The 6,233-nt window shown below is 43.4% G+C and overlaps 1 pseudogene; it reads left to right on the forward strand.

Moving 5' to 3' along the window:
- Window positions 1-4,028: 4,028 nt before the first annotated feature.
- Window positions 4,029-5,918, forward strand: LOC147000834 (polyadenylate-binding protein 4 pseudogene; annotated as a pseudogene).
- Window positions 5,919-6,233: the final 315 nt, after the last annotated feature.

Raw genomic sequence — 6,233 nt, forward strand, 5'->3', positions numbered from 1 at the left:
TTTAGGAGTGGTAAAGATCTTTTCCAAATGTTGGTTGCTTTTTGGTCTTATTAACAATGTCTTTTGCCTTACAGAACTTTGCAATTTTATAAGGTCCCTTTTGTCAAATCTTAATCTTACAGCACAAGGCATTGCTGTTCTGTTCAGGAATTTTCCCCCTGTGCCCATATCTTCAATCTTTTCCCCAATTTTTCTTCGATAAGTTTCAGTGTCTCAGGTTTTATGTGGAGTTCCTTGATCCACTTAGACTTGAGCTTTGTTCAAGGAGATAAGAATGGATCAATTTGCATTCTTCTACATGATAACTGCCTGTTGTGCCAAAACCATTTGTTGAAAATGCTGTCTTTTTTCCACTGGATGGTTTTAGCTCCCTTGTCAAAGATCAAGTGACCATAAGTGTGTGGGTTCATTTCTGGGTCTTCAATTCTATTCCATTGTTCTACCTGTCTGTCACTGTAACAGTACCATGCAGTTTTTATCACAATTGCTCTGTAGTACAGCTTGAGGTCAGGCATGCTCATTCCACCAGTTTCTTTTATTGTTAAGAATAGTTTTTGCTTTCCTAGATTTTTTTGTTATTCCAGATGAATTGGTAAATTTCCCTTTCTAACTCAGTGAAGAATTGAGTTGGAATTTTGATGGGGTTTGCATTGAATCTGTTGATTGCTTTAGACAAGATAGCCATTTTTACTATATTAATCCTGCCAATCCAAAAGCATGAGATCTTTCCATCTTCAGAGATCTTCTTCAATTTCTTTCTTCAGAGACTGGAGTTTCTTATCATACAAATCTTCCACTTCCTTGGTTAGAGTCCCACAAACGTATTTTATATTATTTGTGACTATTGTGAACGATGTTGTTTCCCTAATTTCTTTCTCAGCCTGTTTATCCTTTATGTAAAGAAAGGCCACTGATTTGTTTGAATTAATATTATATCCAGCTACTGCACTGAAGCTGTTTATCAGACTTAGGAGTTCTCTGATGGAATTTTTAGGGTCACTTATATATACTATCATATCATCTGCAAATAGTGATATTTTGACTTCTTCCTTTCCAATTTATATTCCCTTGATCTCCTTTTGTTGTCTAATTGCTTTGGCTAGAGCTTCAAGTACTATATTGAATAGGTAGGGGGAAAGTGTGCAGCCTTGTCTAGTACCTGATTTTAGTGGTATTGCTTAAAGTTTCTCTCCACTTAATTTGATGTTGGCTACTGGTTTACTGTATATTGCTTTTATATTTCAGTATGTGTCTTGAATTCCTAATCTTTCCAAGACTTTTATCATGAAAGGGTGTTGGATTTTGTGAAATGCTTTCTCAGCATCAAAGGAGATGATCATGTAGTTTTTGTCTTTGAGTTTGTTTATATATTGGATTCCATACATTGCCAGATAATAAACCATCCCTGCATCCCTTGGATGAAGCCTACTTGGTCATGATGGATGATCATCTTTTGTGTTCTTGGATTTGATTTGCGACGATTTTATTGAGTATTTTTGCATCAATATTCATACAGGAAGTTGGTCTGACATTCTCTTTCTTGTTGAGTCTTTATGTGGTTTAGGTATCAGAGTAATTGTGGTTTCATAGAATGAATTGCATACAGTACCTTCTGTTCCTATTTTGTGGAATTTTGAGGACTACTAGAATAAGGTCTTTTTTGAGGTCTGATAGGACTCTGCACTAAACCCATCTGGTCCTGGGCTCTTTTTGGTTGGGAGACTATTGATGACTGTTTCTATTTCTATAGGGGATATGGGAATGTTTAGATTGTTAATCTGATCCTGATTTAACTTTGGTACCTGGTATCAGTCTACAAAATTGCCTATTTCATCCAGGTTTTCCTGTTTTGTTGAGTATAGGCTCTTGTAGTAGGATCTGATGATTATTTTTTATATCTTCAGTTTCTATTGTTATATCTCCCTTTTCATTTCTGATTTTGTTAATTAGGACACAATGGAAAGAGATCTTCTTTAAAGGCATGTTTTCCTACCTCAAAGACACTGATTACTTTCTACAACAGGCCTTAACAGATACAAAAATCCTGAAATTATCCCATGCATCATATCAGATAACCCATACTAAGGCTGATCTTCAATAACAACATAAATAATAGTAAGCCAACATTCACGAGGAACCTGAGCAACACTCTACTCAATGATAACTTGGTCCAAAGAAGAAATAAAGAAAGAAAGACATTTTAGAGTGTAATGAAAATGAAGCTACAACATACCCAAACGTATGGGTCACAATGAAAGCAGTCCTAAGAGGAAAACTCATAGGTCTGAGTGCAGTTAACATTCAAACACGGTTGCTCCCAACAGAGAAACACTGTCTCTGTTGGATATTCTTTATTGTCAACTTGACAATATCTTGAATTCAGCAAAATCCAAAATTGGATGACACACCTGAAAAGGATATTTACTTAATTTGTAGAAAGTAATCAGTGTCTTTGAGCTAAGAGACTTGTCTTTAATGAAGATCCTTTTTGAGTTTGAAAGACACAGTTTCTGGATCTGAACCAAGAAAGACACATCTTTTTTTATGTAACTGGTTGTTGTTGTTGTTGTGAGCAAGGATTTGTCTATAATACCACTGGCTGTCCTGGAACTCATTTTGTAGACCAGCTTGTTCACAGAGATGTAATTGATTGATTCAATTCCGTGGTGTTTGGATTAAAGGCGTGAGTCACAACACCCAGCAGAAGACACACACCTTTAATCCAGACATTGAATCTGGAATAAACAACTTTAATTCCAGCCACACCTTCAGCTGGAGGCCTATGTAAGAACAGAGAGGAAGAAAGTTTTCACTTTGCCTTCTTGCTCTCTTTTAGCTAGCAAGTCTATTACTTCACTGGCTCGAGAGCCTACCTGACTGTGATTCAACTTCTACTGAAGGCCACCTGAGACATCCACCCTCTGGAACTGAGAACTTCTGGAATCTTGGACTTTGCTGCTGTGGAATAATCTCAACTGGGGAATGTAAGTCATTCTAATAAATGTCCTTTCAGGAAAGACAGAGTAAGTGAGAGATCATTTTATTTGCTCTCGTACTCTCTAAACCAGGCACTCCAAGTAGATTTGCCAGTCCATTAGCACTTTCCCCATTGCATATCTAGTCAGTTACGTATAATGTTTAACTTTAGACAATTGCATTCTGTGAGATAGGATCTTATTTTAAGAAGCTTCTCTCTCTGCCCCAGGTCGCAGCCGTCAGTATTGCATTTGGGCTCAGCAAGCCTGAAGCAGAAAAAAGAAAAAGCCTAAAAAATTTACAAAAGCCTCAAAAACCTTAAAAAAAAAAAAAAAAAAAGAAAAGAGAAGAAAAAAAGAGGGAAAAAAAAAGCAAAAGGGAAAAAAGAAGAAAAAGAACCAGAGAGAGACTTGTGCTGGGAGCCCGCGGGGAAGTGACTTTCACTGCTTCTGGCCTGCCTGTCTGTCCGCATCTGTCTGTCCTTCCGGTGGTGAGCCATCCCCCTCTGCCCGGCCCACCCCTGCACGCCTCAGAGCCACGTGGCAGCCCCGCGACCCGGCTGGCTGCACCAGGTGTCCGCACTGCCCTTCGCAGGTACTGCAAAGATTTGGTTTCCCCCTTCCCGGGCTGCTGTAACTGTAAACCTCTGGGAGCCCAGGGCCTGTATTTAACATGAAACGCATGTTCCCAAGACTGCCGTGAGCACATCATCTGATTGGCTCTTGAAAATTTTTTGTCCCCTTTACAAGGGGATTTCCTACTTTAATTTTTATTTTTTAAGCCTCAAGCCAGGACAGCTGCAGAGTACAAACTCCAGGAGCGGGCCATATTGTTTTTGAGAGCCTTTTTGTCTTGGGGCTTTTGCAGTCCAGTGCAAGTCGTCCAGCACTCGGGTCCCAGCTCGGAGCCTCCCTGCTCCAGCCTTCCCTGGCTTCCCTGGTGCCACTTGTACGCTGTGGCACATGCCACAGCTCCTCAGAGCCCCTTTTGCCCTGCACTAGGCCTTGTTAGAAGTCCTCCTGGCAAGGATCGGTGTCGTGGGAGGTGGGGAGATGAACGCTGCAGCCAGCAGATACCCCATGGCCTCCTTATATGTGGGCGATTTGCACTTGGATGTCACCGAAGCCATGCTGTATGAAAAGTTCAGCCCTGCGGGGCCTGTGCTGTCCATCCGGGTCTGTTGCGATATGATCACCCGGCAGCACTCTCTGGGTTATGCCTACGTCAACTTCCAGCAGCCAGCTGACGCTGAGAGGGCCTTGGACACCATGAACTTCGAGGTGATAAAGGGAAAGCGGATCCGCATCATGTGGTCGCAGAGGGATCCCTCTTTGAGAAAGTCTGGGGTGGGAAATGTCTTCATCAAGAACCTGGACAAATCCATAGACAACAAGGCACTGTATGACACTTTCTCTGCCTTTGGAAACATCTTGTCCTGTAAGGTGGTCTGTGGTGAGAACGGCTCTAAGGGCTATGCTTTTGTTCACTTCGAGACCCAAGAGGCCGCCGACAAGGCCATCGAGAAGATGAATGGCATGCTTCTCAATGACCTTAAAGTGTTTGTGGGTAGATTCAAGTCTCGCAAAGAGCGGGAAGCAGAACTTGGAGCCAAGGCCAAGGAATTCACCAATGTTTATATCAAAAACTTCGGAGAAGAGGTGGATGATGGGAATCTGAAAGAGCTCTTCAGCCAGTTTGGTAAGACCCTAAGTGTCAAGGTGATGAGAGACTCCAGGGGGAAGTCCAAAGGCTTTGGCTTTGTAAGTTATGAGAAACACGAGGATGCCAATAAGGCTGTGGAAGAAATGAATGGAAAAGAAATGAGCGGGAAAGCCATATTTGTAGGCCGTGCACAGAAAAAGGTAGAAAGGCAGGCTAAGCTAAAGCAGAAGTTTGAGCAGCTGAAGCAGGAGAGGATTAGCCGGTACCAGGGGGAGAATCTCTACATTAAGAACTTGGATGACACCATTGATGATGAGAAATTAAGGAAAGAGTTTTCTCCCTTTGGATCAATCACCAGTGTGAAGGTGATGCTAGAAGATGGGAGAAGCAAAGGGTTTGGCTTTGTCTGTTTCTCCTCTCCTGAAGAGGCTACCAAAGCTGTCACCGAGATGAATGGACGCATTGTGGGCTCCAAGCCTCTGTATGTCACCCTGGCCCAGAGGAAGGAAGAGCAGAAGGCTCACCTGACTAACCAGTACATGCAGCCTGTAGCTGGGATGAGAGCACTCCCTGCCAGTGCCATCTTAAATCAGTTCCAGCCTGCAGCTGGTGGCTACTTTGTGCCCACAGTTCTGCAGGCTCAGGGAAGACCCCCATATTACACGCCTAACCAGTTAGCACAGATGAGGCCTAATACACGCTGGCAGCAAGGCAGGAGACCTCAAGGCTTCCAAGGAATGTCAATTGCCCTGTGGCAGTCTGGGTCTTGTCCAGCTCTTCGACATCTGGCTCCAACTGGTAATGCTCCGGCCTCTCATGGCCTTCCTACTACTGCTCAGAGAGTTGCAGCCCTGCCAAACCTTGCACCTCGGGCCGCAGTTGCTGCCACCACTCCCAGGGCTGTGACTCCATACAAGTATGCCTCCAGTGTCCTGAGCCCACACCCTGCCATCCAGCCACTGCAGGCCCCCCAGCCTGCAGTCCACGTCCAGGGTCAGGAGCCCCTGACTGCCTCCATGCTTGCTGCAGCGCCCACCCAGGAGCAGAAGCAGTTGCTGGGGGAGCGTCTGTTCCCGCTTATCCAAACAATGCATTCAAACCTGGCTGGGAAAATCACTGGGATGCTGCTGGAAATCGACAACTCTGAGCTGCTGCACATGCTGGAATCCCCTGAGTCCCTCCGCTCCAAGGTAGATGAAGCCATGGCAGTCCTGCAGGCTCATCATGCCAAGAAAGAAGCTGCCCAGAAGGTGGACACTGTTGCTGCTGCTACCTCTTAGACAAGGAAAAAAGAGTTGAAAGCCAAATAACCCCTAACGGCATCCAGCTAAGGTCTGAAGACATCCTAGTTTGTCTGTGGACCTCCACACCAAGAACCAAGTTTCAAATTCAATAGGCCATTTTGTATCAGAAGGTCAATTATGAAGCACCTATAATTTTTCAATTATAAGAATATCTCTGGGTTCTGTTGTGACCCAGATGATAACTTTTTTTTTTCTATTGTTGGTTCTGATTTTTTTCCCTCATCCCAGAAAATGGTTTTGATGTACCCAAGACTTAAGTTTCTCAAATAAAGGAAATAACATCTCCATAAA

Source organism: Mus caroli, unplaced genomic scaffold, assembly GCF_978045245.1.
Source record: "Mus caroli unplaced genomic scaffold, Mus_caroli_1 scaffold_15, whole genome shotgun sequence".
Lineage (NCBI taxonomy): Eukaryota > Metazoa > Chordata > Mammalia > Rodentia > Muridae > Mus > Mus caroli.